We start from the raw sequence: 25,540 nt of genomic DNA on the forward strand, positions 1-25,540 counted from the left end.
CCACCATCAGTCCTCCCGCCAGGATTGCTGTGTGTGCACACTCAGTCCCGTGTCCAGCTCTGTGACCCCACGGATTGTAGCCCACCAGGCTCCTCTGTCCATGAGACTTTCCATGCAAGAATACTGAAGTGGGGAATCTTCCTAACCCAGGGATTGAACCCGTGTCTCCTGCATCTCCTGCATCAGCAGGCAGGTTCTTCGCCACTGAGCCACCTGGGAAGCCCTCCACTAGTACTGCACCACTGCGGCCGACGGTACCGCCACCGCTACCACTAACGCTGCGCCTTCTCTACTGTTAGTGCCGGAACGCCTCTGCCGTCACTAGTACTGCTGCAGCTGCTAGTAGTCGTGCTGTCATCATCGACATTATCTCTGCTACTACCAGTACCGCGCCTGCCTTTTCTACTAGTACTAAACGCCACTACCTCTAGTTGTACTACCGCTACGGTAGTAGTACTGCCACCATGGACACTACCGTTACCACCAGCTAGTACTGCGGCCACCACCAGCACTGGGAGTTCTGCACCCCCCATCCTCCCACCGCCCGCCTCTGCCAGGGGAGCTGGCCGGGCCGCCCGCCTCTCTGCCGGTGGAGCTGGCCGGGCCACCCGCCTCTCTCTCTGCTGGTGGAGCTGGTCGGGCTGACTGAGACAGGTTTCATGTTTCTACCCTCCTTGCTCTCCATCCAGGATCCCTTTGACTCATTCCTCTGGGCACCCCCCACCCCAACACACACACAAAAGAAGCACTTTCCCAGAATCCCTCCTGGAAGGCTCACTGCATCACAGGCCTCATGGAACAGCCAGCGCCCCTTCCTCTTGAGAGAGCAGGAGGTTTTCTTTTTGAGTCACAGCTCCGTGTGGTTTGGATTCGGGCTCTGGATCAGGCCAGCTTCAGGCCTCAGACAGTGGCACTGCTGTTTGGCTCCGTCATCGTTTGTGTGAATAAACGCGGATTTGTGTGGATTATGGAAACAGTGATAATGTGAAATGAAGCATTATGTATAAAGTGAAAATAAGGTTTTGAGAGAGGGACTAAGCAGACCCATACATCAAGGGCATGTGCAAGTCTGTGGGCAGAAGACAATTCAGGACACAGAATGGCCTGGTGATTGAGTGCACACACTTGCAACTCATGTGGGTCCAAGTTGGGTGTACAGCTCCACAACTTACAGCCTGACTTTGGGCAAAGCATAGGATCCCTCTAAGGTGAAATTTGCTCATCTATGTGAGTAAAATAATAATGCCTTTTTCATGGAACCATTACATTAAGTGAGTGCATGCGTGCTAAATCGCTTCAGTAGTGTCTGACTCTTGCAACCCCATGGGCTGTAGCCCGCCAGGCTCCTCTGTCCTTGGGATTCTCCAGGCACGCATACTGGAGTGAGTTGCCATGCCCTTGTCCAGGGGATCTTCCTGACCCAGGGATCGAACCCATGTCTCCCATGGCTCCTGCACTGCAGGCAGGTTCTTTACCATGAGCCACCAGGGAAGTCCCATATTAAATGAGAGAGTCCACATAAGGCATTGATCTTTATGTGCCTGGTACACAGTAAGCACTCAATTCATGTTAGTTATTGCCTGTATTAAAATAGAAGAGTCAGAAATGCTAGATATTGGTTAAAAGGGCAGGGTGTGGAGCCAGGCAGCCTGGGTTTGAATTCAAGCTTCATCACTTACTGTGTGACCTTGAGCAAGTTACTGAACCCTACTGTATGTGAGCTACCTCATCTGCGAAATACCAGTTATAACGATCTGTATCTCACAGAGTCCTATGAGGATTAAATGAATTAATGTGATTCAAAAACTGTCTGCATGTCCACTATTTTCCAGGCATTGTTGCAGAAACTAGATACTTAGTTAATGATAGAAACAAAAACTGTCCTCATGGAGTTTGCATTTTGGTTGGGGATGGAGGGAATCTGGTAATCAATAAAGTAAAACAGTGTGTGACAGTAAAAGCATTAGACATCATATGCTGACTGAAGTGTTTAGACAAGCACCTGTCTTCCGTATGGAAAGCATTTAATAAATGTTATTAATATTGGTTTTCAATACAGTCTTACTGCTATTAACTACCAATACTGCAAATAGTTTGCCACTTTAGTATATCTTGAGGTGAAAGTGTTAGTCACCCAGTCGTGTCCAACTCTTTGTGATCCCATGGACAATAGCCCACCAGTCTCCTCTGTCCATGGGATTCTCCAGGCAAGAATACTGGAGTGGGTTGCCATTTCTTTCTCCAGGGGATCTTCCCAACCCAGGTCTTCCGCATTTCAGGCAGATACTTTACTGTCTGAGCCACCTGGGTTAGTTTGTCATTTAAAAATGATACAAGGTAAAATACATTTTGCATTGCAGTATAGATGATGAGTATGAAAGGGCTCCATTAACTTTTGATTTAAAAGTGTGCATTATAGACTTTTTGGATAGCATTCCTGAGCTGTTTTAGGATTCCAGTGTGGAGTAAAACTCGTCTTAGCCAATACTGCTGCCAGGTATTAGCTGTGGACCTTAGAACTCCATTCTTACCAGGTTGGATCTGGAACAATTCAAGCCAGCACATTCTGTAAGGCTGGGGGTGGGGAAGTGTCTTTCAAGTTTACAATTATGCTTTAGGTAGTTTAGGGGCACACTCAGAAGCCTGTAATATTTTTTCCAGCTCTCAAGTTTTGTGATTTTTTTTTTCACCCTAGTGTTCTTGGCAAGCAGTGGTTGTCTCTAAGTAACACAGAAAAGTCCTTTTTCAGCAAAGCCCTTTAAAAAAGCCTCCAGGCTCTTAGGCATTTGACAAACACTTTTTTTTTTTCTTGCAAGACTCAGCTGTGAAGTCAAGGCCATGCTTCCCAGGGAGCTCAGTGGCACAGAAGGCCTCCTGTGCCCTCAGTTGAGCTGCCTGACCCTCTGCCTTGGGCCAAGCTTGGCGCCCAGTGCTCCGACCCTTAGCTTTTCTTTTCCAGGCAAGAAAGAGGCTTTTGAGGTTGCAGAGGGGAAGCTCATTCCCTACCGTGGGCCGTCCAGCCTGCCTGTAAAAATTAGATTCATGCAGTTAATTTTCACACTGATTCATCTCTCTACTGGCTCCCTATCCTTTACCCTTCCCCCTTTTTTGTTCTTTCTGTGTCAAAGTTTATGCATTGTTTTTTTTTCCTCCCCTCTCTGCCTCATTCTTTGTGAATCTGAGCTGAGAGGGCATAGCCTTAATTACCACCTGTATTTCAAGGACATATGGTCCCTCTTCCAAATGGGCTGCTCTGGTTCTCAGTATTAATAGGTTATCTAAAAATGGCTAGACTGTTATGCACTTTGCAAACTCTCCATTTAGAAAAAATCTTACAACAAAATCCCAATGAATAAAACAGGTAACATTTATGGTAGAGCAGGCTACATAGTTGGAGAAGGGAATGGCAATCCACTCCAGTATTCTTGCCTGGAGAATTCTGTGGACGGAGGAGCCTAGCAGGCTACAGTCCATGGGGTCACAAAGAGTTGGACATGGCTGAGCGACTAACACACAAGGCTACATAGCAGGTAAAAGCAAGACTCTGGAGACAGCCCAACTGGGTTCTAGTCCTAGCTCTGCCACTTACGATAGTGCTGTGTGACCTTGAGCAAAGTTCCCAACCTCTCTGTGCCTTTGCTCCCTTCACAGTGAAATGGGGATGATGAAAGACCTTATGTCCATTAAGGTTGGTAGAACGATAATTGTATAAAATGCTAAGCACAGTTTCTAGCATCTAGTACATGTTCAATAAATGTCTGCTTTTATTACTATAATAATTATTATTGTTAGCATTATTATTATCCTCCATTGACAGTCCCTTTGGTTTTCCATGGAGCTGTTGAAAGCACAGGTCTGTGTGATGGTTTTTAACACTACACTTTTCAAGTGGTGCTTCTGCCTGTACAAGGCATTGAATAAATGTCACACAAAATGGACCCAACAAACCAACCTTCATGCTGTGTCTAGAAGAGATATTTCATTATTTAGCTTAAGAGGAGTCTCTCAAGCAGGCTGGGTTTGTTCAGGCCTCAAGACTGGCTGTGCTGGTGACTGGGCAGCAGTGCCCTCTCGCCCTCTGCTCGAGGGCTGAGTGCTGTCTCACGGGGTGCTGCATCCAGCCTCCCAATGTGTCACAGCCATCAGGATTTGCCCCTTGAAAGGCTGCAGTGATATTCCACATGGGAACATCCGCACACTTGCATTTACGCCTTCCCTGAGCTTGGGATCCGCAGACAACCTCCTTCACCCGAATAGTGCAGCGTCTGGAGGCCAGAGCCTTCGGGAGGCACCACGCCACGAAGAGCTCAACACTGCCATTCTGCGGGTCGCTTGGCTTTCTGTAGCGATACATAGACATATTATACTGAGGCTTCAATGACTCTCTTACTACAGTGCCAGCAGGCGGCCTTCTGGTTGACCTAACATTTCTATAACAACTCTCAGGCTTACAGCACTGGGGATCTCCAGCAGGGCTTGGGAAAGAAATAGCCCTCATGCGTTTCCTAGCATAGCTGTGCACAGTGTGTGTAATGTGGCTACATGAACCTGTACGAGGAGCTGTGCAAAATAAGTATGTCCCAGGTGAGGCTTCAAAGAAATCAGACAACAGGCTTACCAAGCCAGACAGCCCCCAGCTAGCTTTTCTTTCATCACTTGGTTTCTCATAGGAGTTTACACCTCACTGTATTTAGCTCCAGGGATATACTGGTTTCTTCCACCAGTGTTCTTGGTCCCATCTCTTCCTGAAGCAGCCTCCACACATCCTCTCTACCCTTCCTGTCTTCACTGGTCCCCTTCCTTCTGGCTGCTTCCCCCCTGCCTGCAAATATGCTCATGACTCCCTCATCTCACAGTGAGCTTCTGCTCACTGCTTTGTCCCCCTCTAGCCAGTTCCCTTCACATGCAAGATCCTCCCATGAGATGAGCATCTCCTGGCTCCATCTCTTTGCTCACAACAGCCTTGACTGTCCTCACCGCCTTCCTGGAATACAATTTCCTTCCTTACTTTACTCACCTTGCTGTATGGAGAGCTGGCCAACTGTTCCCCAGACCCTTTCCCACCTGCTCCAAGCACAAGGAACTGACTGCCCTCCCCAGCCTTCTGTGCAACCAGGTGTGGCTAACGTGGCTCAGTTTCAGCCAAAGACGTGTGAGCAGAGGTGCTGTGTGCTGCTTCTCAGGCAAGATGTGAAAACCACTTCCACTGCAATGGCTTGATTTTGTCCCTCCGAAAGGTATGTCCAGACCCTTCCCCTCATACCTGTGAATGTGACCTCATTTGGAAGTGGGGTCTTCGCAGATGTAATGAAGATGGAAGTTAAGATGAAGTTGTAGTGGACTAGGTTGTTCCCTAAATCCAAGCACTGATGTTCTTGTAAGAAGACCATGTGGGGACTTCCCTGTTGGTGCGGTGGTTTAGACTCTGCACTTCCAGTGCAGGGGGCTCAGGTTTAATCCCTGGTCAGCGAACTAAGATCCTACATGTTGTGTGGTGTGGCCAAAAAATTAAAAAATAAATAAAACAGTATCACATGGATTTAAAAAAAGAGAGAGAAGATGACCATGTGAAGACAGATAGGGGAGGGTGACAGTGAAGCTGGAGACCAAGATTGGGGTTATACCGACAAGCTAAGGAACACCAAGGGTTGCTAGGAAGAGGCAAGGAAAGCCTTGCCCCCAGAGCCTTCAGAGGGATCATGGCCCTGCTGACACCTTGGTTTCAGACTTTTAGCCACCAGAGCTGTAAGCAGGTAGATTTCGGTTATTTTAGGTCATCACGTTTGAGGCAATTTATGCCGCTCCTAGGAAACTATTAAGCACAACCATCGTCTCTTCCCTGTTCTTCCAACAACATGCTGACAAACGAGGGTGACCTTGGAAGTGAGCCGAAGCAGGCAGAACACCTGGCTGCCTGATTCCCTGTGACTTCCCCCTCCCCCTCGCCAAGCTGCTGAGTGGACCTGATGTTTCATAGGTGGACTAATAGATAGTGAAGGACAGGGAAGCCAGGCAGGCATGCTCAGTCCATGGGGTCCCAAAGAGTTGGACACGACTTAGCGACTGAACAACAGCGAGGTGAAATAAACATGCGTTGTGCTAAGCCACTGAGACTTGGACAAGGGCTTCCCTGTTGCAGCAGCTAGTATTTCCTTAGCTAAAACACCCGATTAGAGACTGATGGCACCTGCCATAAATACACACTCAGCCTTTCCCTCCTAGAAGGTCTGTTGGCTTCCAGGCCTTCACCTTCTCATTTCCTCTCTCCCTCCTTCACTGCTGGCTCTTCTTCACTCCTGCCACTAAAAAGCAGCCCACCCCCAGGGTTTCCTCTCCCGCTAGCTTCTCCACACCCCATCCCTGGGTCCTCTCGTATACCTCCATCTCCCACTAAAATTCGAATGTTGTCCAAACATATAAGCCCAGACCAGACTTCTCTCTGCAACCTCGGGCCCCATGGCCACCTGCCTCTAGTCATCTCACTGCGTCCCTTCTCTGCACAATGTCAGGGGCCTTCCAGGGAGGCAGTGGCAGGGGCGGCCTTCTAACTGTCCACAGACTTTTCAGTCTTCTTTCTCCCCACCTCCCTAAGCCAAACCCATTTTTTCCCAGCCTCTGGCTCAGCCCGGAGAGTGACCATGAACTTCCTGCTTCTCTGTGCTTTGAAGGATTCTGTGGAGAGAAACAGCGCCTAGAGAGGGTCTGCGGTTCCAACACCCGCTGCTGCTGCTGCTGCTTAGTCACTCAGCCGTGTCCAACTCTGTGTGACCCCATGGACTGCAGCCCATCAGGCTCCTCTGTCCATGGCATTCTCCAGGCAAGAATACTGCAGTGGGTTGCCATGCCCTCCTCCAGGGGATCTTCCCGACCCAGGGATTGAACCCGTGTGTCTCCTGCATTGCAGACAGATTCTTTACTGCTGAGCCACCAGAGAAGCACAACATCCCTCTACATATTTCCAAGTCTGTCCTTAGATTAAGGCTGACCCTCACACGTGTGGCCACCCTAAATGGTTTTCAGGGCGGTTTTCTGATGCCACAAGCTTGGAGAAGCTGCTCCACAAGGAGCGGCTCTGGGGTCCATGCTGCTGGACTAGACTGCAGGCGTCGTGCTGAGTGACTTGTCCATGGCATCACGCAGCGTGCCCTTTCCTAAGAACCACAGAGGCCTTTTCTGATGTGCTCTTTAGGGGAAGGCCTGAGTTAAAGGGGTGGGGAGGGTTTTGGTGTTTGTTTTTTTTGGAACCCTGAGATGAGTAGACCAATTGTGGTGGTTTTGTTGGCTCCTTGTCAGGAAGCATTTGTGGCCGCTTTTCGGACAGTTAAGAGCCTCACAGCACATGCTTTTGGTATTAACTTAATTCCTAGCTTCCTCTGATCTTCCCCAGTTTTGTTTTCCACATATATTTATTTTCTAAAATTTTATCTTGTGTGTCTTTGTGTAATCTCTGTGTAAATCCTTCCTGGAACAAGGTAAAGTCTGAATAAATAAGATGTCCTATAAACCTTAAAAGTGTCCAAAACTAAAGGAATTTTCTTTTCCCACACGGTGCCCTTTTCCTGTGTTCCCAGTCTGATGGTGCCACTAAGCAGCCCTTTACGTAAACTAGAACCCTAGGAGAGCCTAACGGTGCCAGCTGTTTCTGGTCTCTTTTCCCCTCCCACGTCTGTACCACTTCCTGTCTGTAGCTAACAAGTCCTCCATATGGCAGCCTTGGGAGGAGGGCTGCTTATGGGGATTGCTGCTTCACCGATGCCCAGTCAGTCCATCCCTGAGACCACGAAGACGTTGCTAGCCACCCCACGTCCCCGCTGAAATCCCATCTGTGACTTTTTTCATCCTCACAGTCAAGGTCAGATTCTTTGGGCTTCTTTGTCAGCCTCTCTGCACCTTCATCTCCTGTCACTCCTCAGCCTTGCACCCCAAGCCCTGGAAAAACCAGAGCGTACACTCCCACCTCCCTGAACCAAACCATTCTCTGCCCCTTGTCCTTACAGCTGCTACTGCTTCCTACCCCGTCATGGAGCAGTTCCCGGGGGATGTTTTCTAGAACAACAGTCCCCAACCGTTTTGGCACCAGGGACCAATTTTGTGGAAGACAGTTTTTCCACAGACTGGGGACGTGGAGGGTGGTTTTGGGATGATTCAAGTAGATTTATCATGCACTTTGTTGTTGCTTTTGTTCAGTCGCTCAGTCATGTCCGACTCTGTGACCCCCTGGACTGCAGCACACCAGGCTTCCCTGTCCTTCACCATCTCCCAGAGTTTGCTCAAACTCAAGTCCGTTGAGTCGGTGATGCCATCCAACCATCTCATTCTCTTTCTCCCCCTTCTCCTCCTGCCTGTAATTGTTTCATCAGCTCCACATCAGATCATCAGGCATTAGATCCCAGAGGTTGGGGACCCCTGTTCTAGAAGGCTCAATTTACACATCACCTCTTCCTTGATGTCTTTCCCGTCTCCCCTGTGCATTCTCAGGCAGCAACCTGTTCATGGCACCTGTGTGTGTGCTGGGGACCCCAAGGTCTCCTCTGTGCTGTTACTACTTCTCTTTCCACACTGCAGCGTGATTGCACCTCTTTCCTTCTCTCCCCTAATTGGCCAGAGCTCATTTGTGGCAGGAATAAAATCTTATCTTTGTATCCCCTCAAAGCTCTGCCAGAACCAGGCTCAACTCTGCTTAGGCTGTTCCCCCAAATTGCTTATAAACAGTATTGCTGTTTGCAAAGCCCATGACACCACGGATACCATTGTGGGCTTTATCATATTCTTTAAAGGAGCCTCGGCAAGTAGGCGCGCTTAGTCCAGGAGTGACACTAAATGGTGGGGGCCGCAGCGTAAAGGAGACAGCTAGTTGTGGGGCAGCACGCCCTCCCAGTCCCAGTGATCACAGCCCCCACACGCCATCCCCAAAGCTTCCCACCACATCTGACCCGGTGGATCCTGTGGTTCTGGCTCCAGATGACACTGGGAATACATCTCTTCTATGTCGGTCCGTTGCCCCATCTTCGTGCAGGACTGGCCCTTCTCTCACTAAACTTTGCAGGAAGACATTGTTTTCCCCTCTTTAGGCTCTGCCCTGCACTGTCCACTTTCCACACATAAGAAGGACCTTTGCAGAAGGTCAGTCCTCTGCTCTGAGCCCCACAGAGTTTATCATTGATCTTCTTTTAACTCTTTTGATGGCCCCCTGGGTCCTCCGATGGCCCAGCCTCACTCTCCAGCCCTCCAGGCCTGTCTCGTCTTCCTCATTGAGCTTTGTCCGGCCCCCACACAGGCAAGGTGGCCCCACTGTGGTTTCTGCACATGCACTTACTTCTGCCCTCACAGCTGTACCCATTCTGCACTTGGCTTCTCCTGCCAGCCATTCGGGCTTCATGGGCCCCTCCCAGCCTCCCTGTCTGAGGCCCTCACCTTCCCCTTCAGGTCATTGCTCCTCCCAGGGCTGTAAGCTCCAAGCAGCAGCCACCATTCCTTCAAGTTCCCTGTCTGATCCCCAGGCCCCTCATAGGATAGGCAGTTGGGGAACATTTGCCCAAAGAAAGAAAACAAGAGCAAGGAAGAAAGATCCTGGAAGTTTGTATGGTGTTACTGGAGTTCCCATTATACTCAAGGTCACATGGTTTTGATTGGGATCCGTTTTTATTTATTGGCCACACTGTGCAGCATGTGGGATCTTAGTTCCCCAGGCAGGGATCAAGCCTGCATCCCCTGCAGTGGAATTTCAGAGTCATGACCACTGGACTTCCCTGGACCCATGTTTCATGCTTAAAAATGTCCAGCTGCTTTGGTGACTGAGCCCCCTACCCATATGTATAGAGGGTCAGTGTTCAGTGCAACTCTGACCCAGTGGTTGAGATGGTTTTGCTACGTACTGGCAGTTTGGCTCTGTTTGGTGTCAGCAGCTCTGATCTCCTCTCTGAAATTGAGGGCACTACATTTCCAGCGCACGTTTCCCCTGTTGGCGATGTAGGACACCAGCCGGGGGACTCGGCTGTCCCCAGGAGGTGCCTCTCAACTTACCAGCTCTGGAGTCCGTGAGCTCTCCAGGTGCATACTCTCTTTCCTTCTGGGTCACTCCCATTTGTTCTCATTTCACTATTTTTGTCCCTGGTAATTGTCTGGGGGGGAATTCGCCAGAGTTTGACTTTTTTTTTTTTTTGTAGTATTACTAGATTTTGGTAATACAAAATACAATGGTAATTTTGTATTACCATTTTGGAGTTGTTTTTTTTTTTTTTTTGGTATTTGTATCTTTCATAAGAGAGAAGTGAGAGGGTGTTCTCCCCTGATGTGGAGCAAGAAACCCGGGGCAGATGAGGAAGGTGGCAGCTGGAGCGAGTCAGGGCTCTCAGATGGAGAAGAACCCTCAGCTTTGTTAAATACACGTGTGCTTGCTCAGTCATGTCTGACTTTTTGCAGCCCTATGGACTGTAAACCACCAGGTCCTCTGTCCGTGGGATTTTCCAGACAAAAATACTGAAGTGGATTGCCATTTCAAAATCCTCCAGGGGATCTTACTGACCCAGGGATTGAAGCTGCATCTTCTGAGTCTCTTGCACTGCAGGCAGATTCTTTAGCACTTGAGCCATTGGGGAGCCAATTCTGCTTTGTTAGAGGGCAGCTGAATGCATCAGTGGGGTCCCTAGATGTTCAGAAACAGCCAGACAACCAGGAGTTTAGGTGGAAAGTAATATCCCTCCGTGTGTGGGACGAAGCACAGTGTATTCAAGCAAGAACCCTGAGGTGAATGATATTGAGACGTGGATTTCAGTCTTCCCAAACCACCAACTTCGCTAGGTCTTGGGTTCTTTATCCCTAAAAATGAAATGACTGTCCTAATAGGATTTCTAAACTCAAAACATGTCCATGAAGAAACACGTATTGTATCTCTGCATTATGCACCTCTGGGGAGTGTTTAAGGATGTGCAGGAAGTATTGGAGTCACATCAGTGATTTCAACGTCCTGCGTTTGACACGTGTTCTCTCTGATTATCCCCGGAGACGGGAGGAGCCAAGGAAGACTGAGCTGGGGGCTCAAGAGAGGTTATAGAGGTTTCTGTTGTCCATTCACCTGCTTTGTCACCTAGTGAGCAATTAGACTCAGCGGAGCTGGTGATCTGAAGTCAGGTTCCCCTCAGTAGTGTTTCCTCTGCTTGGATTCAGCATTCAGCTGTTAATTCAATCTCACACGTGTATCAGTATCTTGGTCTGTCAGAGTTGGCCTGGCTTGTGTTTAGAGCCTAATCTGCAGCCTGAGAATCAGTGCTTACCCCACAGGATGACTCTGGATCATTCAGCCGTTTCACCACCTTTCACAGAAAACGTGATTTGTTGGGTGTTTTTTTTTTCTTTAAAGTCATTCTGGGACATGGCCTCTCCACTCACAACCATTCATGGAGAAGAGAAATTGACTCAGCAGCCTGGTAGTTCCTGACTGGGTCAACTCTATCTTGGGTCAAATGCCTCTTTCTTTTCTCCACAGTTTAAAAGTATAAGTAAAAAATGTGGGGAGAAAGATAAGAAGCTTGAAGCTTTGGAAATGCTTACGTCATACTGCCGAGACAGAAAAAAACATTGATTTGGTCAAGAAGCTGCATTTTTTGGGTTAATTGCCCCCAATGAATTCTCCCACTTTTATTCTCCGATGGCCATGCATTATAGATCATCTTTAAATTCCTTAGACCTCAACAACAGGCAGGAACGTTTGTAACTACAAATAAACACTTAGGCCATATAAATACAGAAACCCCCCACACGCAGAGACCTCCCTTTGGTGAGAATGCTGTAGGCACAGATGCATCACGCGCGGATAGTGTTCATCTGTGAGGTTCATGCAGACTCTGACTCCACCAGACCTCAAGGCAAAAATAGATGCCCTTCAAAGACTTTGTAGCTCCCAAGAATGATGCATGTGGAAACCAAATGGAGATCTCATAGCTACAGTGAGCCACTCCGAATGATCCCAGCCAAACGCAAGAAAGTGTTAACTTTTTCATCCGTGATTGAAAGAATGTGATCTTGATTAGGATACATGACTTTAGGATTCCGGGGCAATTTCAAGCACTTAGCTTCAAGCACTACGGTTTAGCCCTTTGAGCAGCAAACTCATGTTTCAAATTATAGCAGATGTCTCTATTAATCCTCTCGCTAATTGCTTCTGAACCTCACTCCTAAATTGCACCGGGCCGAGGCTGTAAAGGTTTGCGCGCGGAAAGCCTCCATCTGCCTTCCTCCTCGGAGGGGTGGTTGTGAACTGGCCCAAGCTAGTGGGAACAGGACGACTCTGTGCCCTGGAAGTCTGTCATTCTGGGGAGAGTGTGTCTTGCTGTCTGATGCTAAACATTTGAAATGTAAAGTTAAATAGGTCCATAGATTTGATGAGTCGTGTTGGTCCTGAGTGTTTTGTGGAGTGGTGTTACGGTAAGAAGTGCCTCTCCGACAGGGTTATTTATGAAAAGAACAAGCTTATAACTTGAACCTTGTCCCCAGCAGAGCTTTGGAAAGCAGTGTATCTGTGGTGACACATTGCTGGTGAAATTACTAAGGTGTGTTTTTCTTCCAGTGAATTGACCTCTTCATTAATTTTCTCCACTCCTGTGAGATATATGAAGGGTGAACTGGCTTATTTTTATTTTACAGTTTGAGAAAGAAGGTAAACTCTGAGTTACAAGCTTGACTAGAGCTTAAGATATTTTTTATTCACCTGAAGATTTTAATTTTTTCCAACACACTAGCCCAGAGTATAACTATTTCGCATCCATTTTTGTGTTGCAAATGGCAGCGGAATCACTAGACGTTCGTGGAAGCTGCGTTTCTACTTTCGGCCCTGCTCACCCCAGCGAAAACAGGAAGTGGTTTATCTATGGAAAGTCATGCTCCTGATTGTGTGGGTGATGTTCCTTTCCTGTCCCTTGAGTACGGTCTGTACTCAGAGAATTCAGATTCATAACCAGACCTCACCGGAGCCTGAAGGAGTGTGGGAATAACTGGCCACGCGGCTGAGGCCCCCACACGGGCAGTTGAAATGACTCAGATGCCGGCATACTTAAAAGAACTGGACAATGCCCATCACTCCCCTTGCTTGGACCACGGGTCTTCCTTCTGGTCCTCGCCCATGGGGCTGCTTTTGTGGGTCACCCACCTTCCTCTGACTTCATTTTCCAGCTAGACCAATTATGGCATTGAGTGCTTCCTGGGAACTCTGGAAGATTTTTCTTCCCCAAGCCCTTGGAGAGACTCTTTGGCTGATCCTGACTGACATCACAAGCACATTTTCAGGCAGCCTAACCAGGTCCAACTGGTTCATGGTAAGCAATCCTCTCTTCCCCAGCTAGCTGTGGTTCCTGGCATTGTCAGTCAGCTTCTCCAAGATCCTGTTACCCTCCCTCCTCTCATCCCCGTCCCCTCCTACTTTTTTTCTTAAATTTCTCAGTAAATATTTTTTGCCTTTTCCCAACCACATTCCCAGGGTTGCTGGCTCGGTGGCATCTTAGAACCCCCCAACCCGGACCTCCTTTTTGTTTATGACAATCCTCTTGCACAGGAATTTGCTTTGTATATTTACATGCACATGTTTACCTCACGAAACATTTGTTAAAACAGAAGCAGAAAACAAACAGCAAACTTTTTCCTGTTGCATAAGCAGTAGACATTACTTGTGTCCAGTTTTAAAAACTACAGATAAATAAGGTTAAGAAAAGAAAGGCACATTCCTGTCACACAGACATGGCCACTCACTCTCACACTTCAAGTTTCTTCAGATTCAGAGGCTCTTGTCATGCCCCTCCACACATCTTTTTTTTCTTCAGAGTAAACATCCCTGGTTTCCTTCACATGGTCATCGGAGAATTGATCTGAGCCCCTCATCCGCAGGCCTCTGGCCCTGGCCCTCTTCTCGTGGGATTTCCCCATTCACACATGGAACTGACTCATGCCATGGGGGCTGATGATTGCGCCCCGTCAGGCCAGCCTCACTGAGCCCACTTACTCTCACTTTCCTATCAGTCCTGCCACCGAGTCGAATCACGATGACCATTTGATGGCCTCTTTAATTTTGCAGCTATTTCAACCACTTAAAAAAATTTTTTATTTGGCTGTGTCAGGTCTTAGTTGCAGCGTGCAGGCTCTCTCGTGGTGGCATGCAGGCTCAAATGCCCCACAGCATGTGGTATCCCAGCTCCCCAACCAGGGATTGAACCTGCATCCTCTGCATTGGCAGGTGGATTCTTAACCACTGGACCACCAAGAAGTCCCTCAACCACTTTCGGCTTACTCTCTTTTTACTTAAACTGTTCCTGTACTTCATTGTCAACAAAATATTATGAATGATTTTGTTGGTTTCTAAAACCCAAATAAAAAGAAAAGTGGCATTTAAAAAGAAATAGATACTCTGCCTGTTTAAAAAGACAAGTGTCATTTCTTTTACTTGGACAAAAAAAGGGATGCCGAGACCGGGCTTGGGAAAGGACATGCTCTCCTCTCAGGAGATGCAGGCAGACCACCAGTGACCACTGCTTTCCTTGATTAACCCTCAAGAGCTTTGTCTTTAATGACCATCTCTAGAATCTGCCTCCATATTGACATTAGGTCCCTCCTTATTAGTTTATAGAATCCAGTGTTTCCTTTGTTGAAAAGTGAACCCGACTTGTCTGTCTCTAACCTTTGGTCACATCTTTCCTTCACTGCCATTCTTCCCAGAGTGCTGACAGTAACATGATAGCCTCAGCTTCAAATACTTTGAGGGCCCTTAGATATAAACTTTTGAAGCCAGAAGATTCAATCCCATTCATCTCAGCACAGTTCTCTTCTGTAATATTTTCATCTATCTTGGACCTTAGTTATTTATTTATTTTTTAAATCGTGGTTATTTGTCCTCCAACCTGACAGGTATTGAGTTGGCCAAAAAATTCCTTTAGTTTTTAAGTAGAAATAAAAGGTGCTTTTTTCATTTTCACCAAGAATTTTATTGACCAATATATTCACCATTTTGTCCCTCTACCTTCTTCCATTTTCCAAGCAACTTCATAATTCCATCCTCCCAAAACTATTTTATTTTTTTGAGTGAAGAACTGTTCCAGGTGCCTTTTACAGCCTTCTAGGGAAATTTTTCCATTATGAAAATTTTTTAGAGACTGAAATAAATGGAAATCCAAAAGTGCAATGTCTAGTGAATATGGGAGATGAATCAGAACTTCCCAGTCAAGCTGTAACAGTTTTTGCCTGGCCATCAAAGAAACACATGGTCTTGAGGTATCCAGTGAAATACTAGGCATTTTCTATTGACTAATTCTTGGTGCTTTTTGTCAAGTGCTTCTTTTAGTTTGTCTGGGAGCTGTACTTGTTGGAATTAATCATTTGGTTTTCCTGGAGGAGCTCTTAATAGAAGACTCCCTTTCAATCCCACCATATACACAGCGTCACCTTCTTTGGGTAAAGACCCGCCTTTGGTGTGGTTGGTGGTGGTTAATTTTGGTTGCCCCACAATTGCTTCATTCAACATTATTGTTCAGTATCCACTTTTCATTGCCTGTCACAATTTGTTTCACAAATGGAATGTTTTTATTACATTTAAGTAGAGAATCATATGTAGAAATATGGTCGAGAAGGTTTTTTTCACTTAACTTACATGGAACTCAAATATCAAAGCTATTAACAAAACTAAACTGACGCAAATGATTTTCAATGCTTGATTTTGATATTCAGCTATCTCTTGCACGGTGTAACGTTGATTGCTCTCAATTAATGTCTTGATCTAATTGCTATCAACTTCAACTGGTCTACCCAACCTTGGAGCATTGTCCAGTCAAAAATCTCCAGCATGAAACTGTAAACCACTTTTGACATGCACAGCACAAATCTTTTTTGCATTTCAGTTGCATTTTTATGTTTCTTGTAGCAATAAAGCGTAATTTGCCAAAAATGTTGCTTTTTTCTTCCCTCTTAAATATTAAAATGACTACACAAAAAGTTACCAATTTTGATACGTTTTTTAAAATGCACACTCATATGACAGCTGTCATGATACAATCTAACAAAATTGTTTCTAATGAAGTTAAAGACAAGCACTACTCAAGGGCATCTCATGGAAAAAAAGGGAATGAACTCTTTGGCCAACCCAATAAATTGGAAATAAGTGCTTCTTTTTCTTCGTCATCCATCAATTTTACACCTGTGGTCTCTAGCAGCCAATTAGTCTCTTCCTCCATCACTTCAATTTTTCAAATATAACGAAGGAAGGTCACTTGCGTTGTCTTCACCAAGTCCAAAAGTAACCATCTATTCTGGGTTTTCAGTTTGTGAACACTTTGATCAGTGGTTGTTGCTTTCTGTCCTTGGCCAGCTGCCCATCAGAAGTAATGGGATCTTAACACTGTATTAATTCATGGTCTGATTGTTTGCAAAATGGAAAAGGCATAAGGTTCAAAATACATTTCTTCACCTGTACGTGTCAGGGAGATTTCTTTGTGTGAAATAAGACCTACTAAATAAGCTATAGAGAAGCAAGGACATTCAGCAGAGATGAATTAAAGCTCAGCTCAAGTTCTGGAAGGAGTCAGGGGAGGAATTAGAAGCTGCACAGCCAAGACCTGAAAGCTCTATTCACAAATCTTATTCTGGACCCTGCCTACCAATCCTAGAAAGCTGAACAAGGAAATATATGGACGGAGGATAAGGCAGAGGAATACATTTTATAAGTAACACATTTTGACCTTAAATCCCCGTGCAGCCCTTTCAGAAGCTAGGCTGGAACATGAGACACCTTTTGTTGAAGCTGGAATCGGTACCAGATCTGTCTGCCTCTTTCCCCCAATCCTGGTTCTGAGGGAAGTCATTCCAGAGAAGTGGCAAATACAAAAATAAAACGTAAGCCAGATCAAGAAAGTCCCCAAGCTTCCAATCAGAACTCATTGAAGTCAGGATAGCAGGAGTGCACCTTGAGCTCTCATACCTGGCAGATTATTTAAGAGAAGAGCTAGAAAGAAGGGATTCCTTGTTGGTTCAGTTGGTAAAGAGTCTACTTGCAATGTGGGAGACCCGGGTTTGATCCCTGGGTTGGGAAGATCCCCTGGAGAAGGGAATGACAACCCACTCCAATATTTTTGCCTGGAGAATCCATGGACAAAGGTGTTGCAAAGAATCAGACATGACTGAGCAACTAACACTTTCACTTTACTTCCAGAAAGGAGAAAACCAAGGGGAAGGAAGAGAGCTTAGTTTTATTCTAGGCAGACCCTACCTTGCTCTAACCCTCTTTACCTCTGAAGGTTTGTGAATGAAGTGCCTCTTCAAAAAGAAACTGGGATCAGAGAGAGAGAGGGATGGTGTATAGCCTTTTCCTGAGAGAGAGAGAGCCGCCCTGATTTTCCACATCAAGGTTTTGGGGAGTAGGGGATGTGGCTCCCAAGAGTGAAGCCCACTGTGTCCCTAGGCTACAGCCCAGGCAAGAGCATTCACCCCTGAATTTGACCTGCACTTGGTAGAAAAGTGATGAGGTGTTAAGAGATGTTTGTCCCCTAGTCAGATTTGGGAATCATTGCACAGTTACCTCATCTTAGAGAACAGCAACACATTTTAGTGTATTAAAGGCTCTGAAAAGTCCTGTGGCAAGAGTGTTTCCCAAACTCTTCTGAGAATGCATTGTTTTTTTGGGGGGGAGGAGGGTGGTTTCCTATTATCGTGCAGAAGAGTATTCCATGGAAAACACTGTAGAGGGCAGCTTCAGTTCATGGACTTACTCTGTGAAATGAGTTCAACAGGTAAATGAGGAAATGGACCCATTTTCTGTGTTCTCACCTAATACTTATCACCATGTTCTATATACTTCCCCTGGAATACTTGTTTCAATGCCATAGCTTTAACTACCATATAAACATAACTGTTCCCTTCTCTCTCGTTGTAGCACTGACCCCATTCCTGAGCACCATACCCGCTTTTCCAGCTGTGTGCTCACTAGCCCTTCTCACTGGGCATCAGGCACATGCACCGAGTGCAATGTGCCCACATCAAGATGCAGTGTCTCCTCCTCCAGACGGGCTTCTCTTCCCGTCTCTCCTGTTGTTTCAGCATCATCATCCTCCGTTATCTAGCTTGCGCATCTCAGCAGATTCCAAGACCTTTTCATCTCCTTTACTTGGGAGAAGATATTTTAAAATCATATAATAAATACACATATAATTTTTAAGATTTAACATGTTATACCTCTGTGACTTTTCTGTTTTGCACTGACGTAGTGCAGACTGTCACTTTTCATTTGGACAGTTGCAATAGCCAGGTAAATTAAAGACTCAGTGGAATTTTTTCATGGAAAGGAGACTTGGCATGGGAACCTTTAATATATCTGTTTTTCAAAATAAAAAATTACAGATATGCCTGTAAATATATGAAGGAGATTATGACATTAATATTAATGAACAAGGTGGGGTTTTAAAGCTAGTGATCAAGAGAAGCAAGAATGCTCCATTACTACCCTGTCAATCTCTTTTCTCTTCTGTTAAATTCTGGAGGTATCTGAACACATGACTGGAAGTGACAATGGGAAATCAGCATGCCATTTTATCACTGAAAGCTAAGTGAGGTCACTAGATATGGTTTTTTTTTCCCCCTTCATATAGTTCCTTAGGATCACAATTGTGGACTGTTATTTTATCAATGCAAAGTTATAAAGTTCCAAGTAATGACCATTCTGCTTTGACTTGTAGATATGCACATTGCCTTTAATGAATCAATCCACTCTTCTTAGACATACTTAAAGTTCTTTTACACATAAACTCACTTAATCTGAAGAAAGAGATATTTTCCACTTCTCAAATAGGGAAAATTGGATGTCAGAGTGGCTAGCTGATTTTCCCACCATAACTAGTTTATAGCTTGAACTAGACTCTGAACTCTAAGCCCTGATTGCTTTCCTCTACAACTCAATTGGCTCCCAAAACCCAAGTGATATTTACATTCAGTGGATGAGAGATGAGCTTCCCAAGCCTTGGTTATGTATTGTTGTTTTTCAGTCACTAAGTTGTGTCTAATTCTTTGTGACTCCATGGACTGAAGCATGCCAGATTTCCCTGTCCTTCACTATCTCCTGGAGTTTGCTCAAGCTCATGTCCATGGAGTTGGTGATGCCATCCAACCATTTCATCCTTTGTCATCCCCTTCTCCTCTTGCCCTCAATCTTTCCCAGCCTCAGGGTCTTTTCCAATGAGTTGGCTTTTCGCACCAGGTAGCCAAAGTATTGGAGCTTCAGCATCAGTCCTTCCAATGAATGAATATTTAGGGTTGATTTCCTTTAGAATTGATTGGTTTGATCGCTTTGCTGTCCAAGGGACTCTCAAGAGTCTTTGTTATGTGAGAAACTGATATGAGGGGACCATTAGTAGGTAGAGCCAAGAAGCCCTACAAGTAAGGCATTCAACCAACCTGTCATCTAACCATGGGCTACAGATAAGGCACCTGCCCCACCAGGCAAAGTCATAGAGCTTATTTTGATCAGGGGCATGTGACAACGAGGATGCTCTATTTACTTCCATAGTATAGTTTGTAATGCTATAGTAAATACATTTTACAGTATACTGTCTAGAATGAATTGATATGGATCTGGCTTTGCCCCACACCAGTGATGTAGTTCCTGATTTATGGCATCATAAAGAAACAACAATAAAGGATGCCTTGGGATTCTTGGCAGGCAAATATAAACAAAGCTCCCTCGTGTTCTTTTGAAGAATTCCAGAGATGGAGACCCACAGGCTTTAGTCAGTGTAGAATGTGAAGATCAGGAAATTCTTTTCTTATTTCCAACCGTAGAATTTACTGATTTGATTAAATAGAATTTCCTCTTGTTTGTGTTACTCTGAAGTATGAAGAAACTGGTCACCCACCTATTCCTTCAAAAAAACGATTTCAAATTGCTTGAAGGAGATTGTGATCGAATCACTCCTCATTTTTCCCTTCAGGCTAAAATACCATAATTGCTTTAAGCTCCTTCAAAGCATCTATTTTCCACCCCTTGCATTGTTTTTATTTCTTTTCTTGGGACTCATTTCAGTTGCTCCCTGGCATTGTCCTTTTAAAATAGAGGGGATGGAATTGGACACAGCTGTGTCCAATTGTGACTAATGTGGAGTGCTAGTAAAGAGATTGCTTCTGGGCTCTGCGTGTCCTACCTGCCTCGGCACACAAACCAGGGAACTCTTGTTGCCATCAGTTATTTAAAGAAAGAGAAGGAGAGAGGGAGGAAGGAAGAAAGAGAAGAAGAACAGGAAGGAAGCTCTCATCCTTTGCAATAAAGTCTATAGTAGAGGAAAAACCTGCCTCTGATGGCCTCACTCAGCTTGGCTACTTGCTAGGGTGAGAAAAATGTGCTCATTTGGGAGCTTGAGAAGTGTTTGTATGCATTTATGCTGGGGAACTGTGCAGTGCTGTGGATTATAGATAGGGATCCTGTGCTTGAGAAGAACAGAGTATGCACCCTCTGACCCAAATGGAAAAGGAACCACGAAGTGTTCAATATGTGCACTGAGATCAAAGCATGCAGGCAAAACTTTGCCAGCCAAGTGCTTTTGAAACTGTGCAAAATTAGAATCCACTGTGGGATTTTCAGAAATTAGTTTGAACTCTGCGGTCCTTTAACAGAAAGTTTCAAAACCCACCAACTAGGAATGCAAAGTGGTGCTGCCACTTTCGAAAACCCATTGGCAATTCCTCAAAATGTTAAACACAGAGTTCCTTCATGACCCAGCAATTCCACTCCTAGGCATATAACTGAGAGACCTGAGAACATACAACATTATTCACAATACTCAAAGACTAGGAACAATCCAAATTTCCATCCACTAATAAATGGATAAATAAAATAGGGTATATCCATACAGTGAAATATTCATTCATCCATAGAAAGAAATGAAGTACTGATGTCTGCTGTAATACAGTGAACCTTGAAAACATTATTTTAAGGGAAAGAAATCAGGCACAAAAGGCCATGTATTATATGATCTCATTTATGTGATCTACCCAAAATAGGCAAATCTAGAGAGGCAGAAAACAGATTAATGGTTGCCAAGGGTTAGTGGGGAGGAGGGGGAAATGGGGTGACTGTTAATGAGTGTGGGGTGGGTTCTTTTGAGATGATGGAAATGTTTTGGAATTAGATAGTGCTGGTGGTTGGACAACATTGTGAATATACTAAAATCAACTGAATTGCCCACTTTACAAGCGTGAATTTTATGGAACATGGAATATTAAAAAAAAAAAAACCAACCCCACTATTAATATATATCTGGGCCCCTTATCACTTAAAAAAAAAAGAAGCACCTCAAAAAGTTTTCTTTCATGACTGTAAGGCTTTTTACCTGGTGTGGAAAATATCATGCTGGTTCACTTGGTTTCGTGAATTTTGCTGGCATAGTAGGATGTTTGTAGAAAGTGGCTGAATTATGACATTGAGAAATTATTCTGGGTGGTATAAACACAGACTGGGCTGCTTGCGAGGAAAACAGGAACGTCTGACTCAGTCCCTGCTCTGCGAGTGGTCATTTATTTTTGCTGCTACTTAAAGATCAGATTTTTTTTTTTTTTCCTGACCATTTTTCAGTGAATATTTCTGTTGGGACGCTTTCGTATTTGAGGTCCTGTTAGATGAATCATCGTATTTGCAAACTTTTTTCTTTAGTATCCATTCTGGAAATGGAATGACTAAAAACACACCAACTCTAATTCCAGGCTCGTGAGATTATTTCTTTCCCTTCAGCTATTTTTTGACACCTCTAATTAGCATCACCAGCCTGGCTGTCCTCTGGTGGTGGCAAGCCCGGCTTCTTCCATCAGCTGCCCTGCTTTTTCCATTGACACGTTTCTGTTACGTTGAAGGAGGCAGATGCTCCTGCTACATTCAAAGAGAATTCACAAGGTCTGATGCTTTTTGACAAAATGGATGCCTCTTCCCTGTACTTTGGAATTGATATACGCTGTCAAAACAGGTTTTTCAAATGGTTTCTCTTTGTCACCTTGTACCAGATTTTCTCCTCCATTCTGGAAATGTGCGGTTTAATGTTGCGTTTCAAATCACTTTCAGTTGAAAAAAGTGTGTAATAGAATCAGGGCATCCCATGAATACTCTTAACAGCGTCAGAGATGTCTCTTGTTTGCAGCTGTGCATTCCGAGGGGGCTCGTGACAATAGTAAATTACACTGGGGTCTTGCTCGGTAATGGGCTCCTTGTCCTTTATGATTTTAAAGAAGCACTCAGGGTGACTTCTCCCATTCTGGCACTTTCTGTATTGGTTCATATTTATCAGAATTTAAATTCTGAGGATTACCACCTCCTGAGAAGGGAAGTAGTAGCTCTAGTAGTTTATCCGTATTTCTCCACTCCTCGGATGTCAGGCTTCCTTTCAGAATCACTTAAGTGTAGACCTGGGAGGTGCCTGAGAAATGATGTGGTCTTTACCCTTTTTTATTGCCAAGGACACCAAGGCTGAGAGTTGGCAACTAACCTAAGGTGAGGCTGGCAACCTTCAAAGTCCAGTTCCCAAACTAGTGCCCTCGCTACCACCACACCACCTCCAAACCTCCGATGGTGCCTACAGATGAGTATCCCTCAGAGTCTGAGCTGGGAGAGGACCTGACGTCAGCCGTTGCCCCAAGTAGTGCTCTGTCTTTCCCTTTACAACCTCCCTCTTCAGACTGGCAGAACTGGCAGTAAGCCAGAAGAGTTTTTCCTGCATGCGTGTGTGTACACTTAGGCACACTTTTCTGCACATGTGGCCAGGTTCTTTGCTGCAGGGTTGGTGGCCACTTCATTGCTCAAGATGGGAATGAAATTCTGTGCTCCCTTGTGGTGGTTGTTCGTTCGCTAAGTCCTGTCCGACTCTTTGGGACCCCATGGACTGCAGCACGCCAGGCTTCCCTGTCCTTCACCATCTCCTGGAGTTTGCTCAAACTCGTGTCTATTGAGTCGGAGATGCCATCCAACCATCTCGTCCTCTGTCGCCCCCTTCTCCTCCTGTCTTCAATCTTTCCCAGCATCAGTGTATTTTCCAGTGAGTCGTTTTTTTTGCATCAGGTAGCCAAAGTATTGGAGCTTCAGTTTCAATCCTTCCAATGAATATTCAGGATTGATTTCCTCTAGGATTGACTGGTTTGGTCTTGCAGTCCAAGGGACTCTTCAAGAATCTTCTCCAGCACCACAGTTCAAAAGCACCAATTCTTCATCACTCCGCCTTTCTTATGGTCGAACTCTCACACGGGTACATTTCCTGGACTCTTTCAAAGAGTCTGAGAGCACTTTGCAGGCAAGTAGTTCCTGTGCTGCAGAGAGAAGAAACCACTGTGTTTCACCAAGTGAAGCAACTTGTTTGGATCTTGTCTTCAGGAAGGAGCTTGAGCCCTGACTTTTGTCTTCCTTAACATTTTCCTCTGTGGAGACTGGACTTCCAGACACCATTAAGTGTTTCTCAAGTCTAGTAGCCTGGCGATTTGGGATTTCTTTGCTATTTCAGCTCCACCGAGAGATTCTACGATTATTAAGCTAGGAGATTTTCATATATATATCAGTTCAATTCAGTCGCTCAGTCGTGTCCTACTCTTCGTGACCCCATGAATCATAGCATGCCAGGCCTCCCTGTCCGTCACCAACTCCCGGAGTTCACTCAGACTCATGTCCATCGAGTCAGTGATGCCATCCAGCCATCTCATCTTCTGTCATCCCCTTCTCCTCCTGCCCCCAATCCCTCCCAGCATCAGAGTCTTTTCCATTGAGTCAGCTCTTCGCATGAGGTGGCCAAAGTACTGGAGTTTCAGCTTTAGCATCATTCCTTCCAAAGAACACCCAGGGCTGATCTTCTTCAGAATGGACTGGTTGGATCTCCTTGCAGTCCAAGGGACTCTCAAGAGTCTTCTCCAACACCACAGTTCAAAAGCATCAATTCTTTGGCACTCAGCCTTCTTCACAGTCCAACTCTCACATCCATACATGACCACAGGATAAACCATAGCCTTGACTAGACGGACCTGTGTTGCCAAAGTAATGGCTCTGCTTTTGAATATGCTATCTAGGTTGGTTATAACTTTCCTTCCAAGGAGTAAGCATCTTTTAATTTCATGGCTGCAGTCACCATCTGTAGTGATTTTGGAGCCCCCCAAAATAAAGTCTGACACTGTTTCCACTGTTTCCCAGGAAGTGATGGGACCAGATGCCATGATCTTCATTTCTGAATGTTGAGCTTTAAGCCAACTTTTTCACTCTCCTCTTTCACCTTCATCAAGAGGCTTTTTAGTTCCTCTTCACTTTCTGCCATAAAGGTGGTGTCATCTGCATATCTGAGGTGATTGATATTTCTCCCGGCAATCTTGATTCCAGCTTGTGCTTCTTCCAGCCCAGAGTTTCTCATGATGTACTCTGCATATAAGTTAAATAAGCAGGGTGACAATATACAGCCTTGACGTACTCCTTTTCCTATTTGGAACCAGTCTGTTGTTCCATGTCCAGTTCTAACTGTTGCTTCCTGACCTGCATACAAATTTCTCAAGAGGCAGGTCATGTGGTCTGGTATTCCCATCTCTTGAAGAATTTTCCACAGTTTATTGTGATCCACACAGACAAAGGCTTTGGCATAGACAATAAAGCAGAAATAGATGTTTTTCTGGGACTCTCTTGGTTTTTCCATGATCCAGCGGATGTTGGCAATTTGGTCTCTAGTTCCTCTGCCTTTTCTAAAACCAGCTTGAACATCTGGAAGTTACGGTTCATGTATTGCTGAAGCCTGGCTTGGAGAATTTTGAGCATTACTTTACTAGTGTGTGAGATGAGTGCAATTGTGCAGTAGTTTGAGCATTCTTTGGCAGTGCCTTTCTTTGGGCTTGGAATGAAAACTGACCTTTTCCAGTCCTGTGGCCACTGCTGAGTTTTCCAAATTTGCTGGCATATTGAGTGCAGCACTTTCACAGCATCATCTTTCAGCATTTGAAAGAGCTCAACTGGAATTTCATCACCTCCACTAGCTTTGTTCGTAGTGATGCTTTCTAAGGCCCACTTGACTTTACATTCCAGGATATCTAGCTCTAGGTAAGTGATCACACCATTGTGATTATCTGGGTTGTGAAGATCTTTTTTGTACAGTTCTTCTGTGTATTCTTGCCACCTCTTTTTAATATCTTCTGCTTCTGTTAGGTCCATACAATTTCTGTCCTTTATCGAGCCCATCTTTGCATGAAATGTTCCCTTGGTATCTCTAATTTTCTTGAAGAGATCTCTAGTCTTTCCCATTCTATTGTTTTCCTCTATTTCTTTGCATTGATCACTGAAGAAGGCTTTCTTATCTCTCCTTGCTATTCTTTGGAACTCTGCGTTCAAATGGGTATATCTTTACTTTTCTCCTTTGCTTTTCGCTTCTCTTCTTTTCACAGCTATTTGTAAGGCCTCCCCAGACAGCCATTTTGCTTTTTTGCTTTTCTTTTCCATGGGGATGGTCTTGATCCCTGTCTCCTGTACAACATCACGAACCTCCGTCCATAGTTCATCAGGCACTCTATCTATCAGATCTAGTCC

At 45.2% G+C, this 25,540-nt stretch overlaps 1 protein-coding gene and 1 long non-coding RNA gene across 3 annotated transcripts in view; both read left to right on the forward strand.

Annotated features, from left to right (window-relative positions):
* PPM1H (protein phosphatase, Mg2+/Mn2+ dependent 1H) overlaps positions 1–25,540 on the forward strand; it is a 302,588-nt gene that overhangs the window by 168,492 nt on the left and 108,556 nt on the right. The gene's annotated exons all lie outside the window — the stretch shown is intronic.
* Positions 7,859–22,669, forward strand: LOC133247618 (uncharacterized). Its single transcript, XR_009736450.1, has 2 exons — positions 7,859–13,310; positions 17,903–22,669. It is a non-coding gene; the product is annotated as an uncharacterized LOC133247618 (long non-coding RNA).

Source organism: Bos javanicus, chromosome 5 (genome assembly GCF_032452875.1).
Source record: "Bos javanicus breed banteng chromosome 5, ARS-OSU_banteng_1.0, whole genome shotgun sequence".
Classification (NCBI taxonomy): Eukaryota; Metazoa; Chordata; class Mammalia; order Artiodactyla; family Bovidae; genus Bos; species Bos javanicus.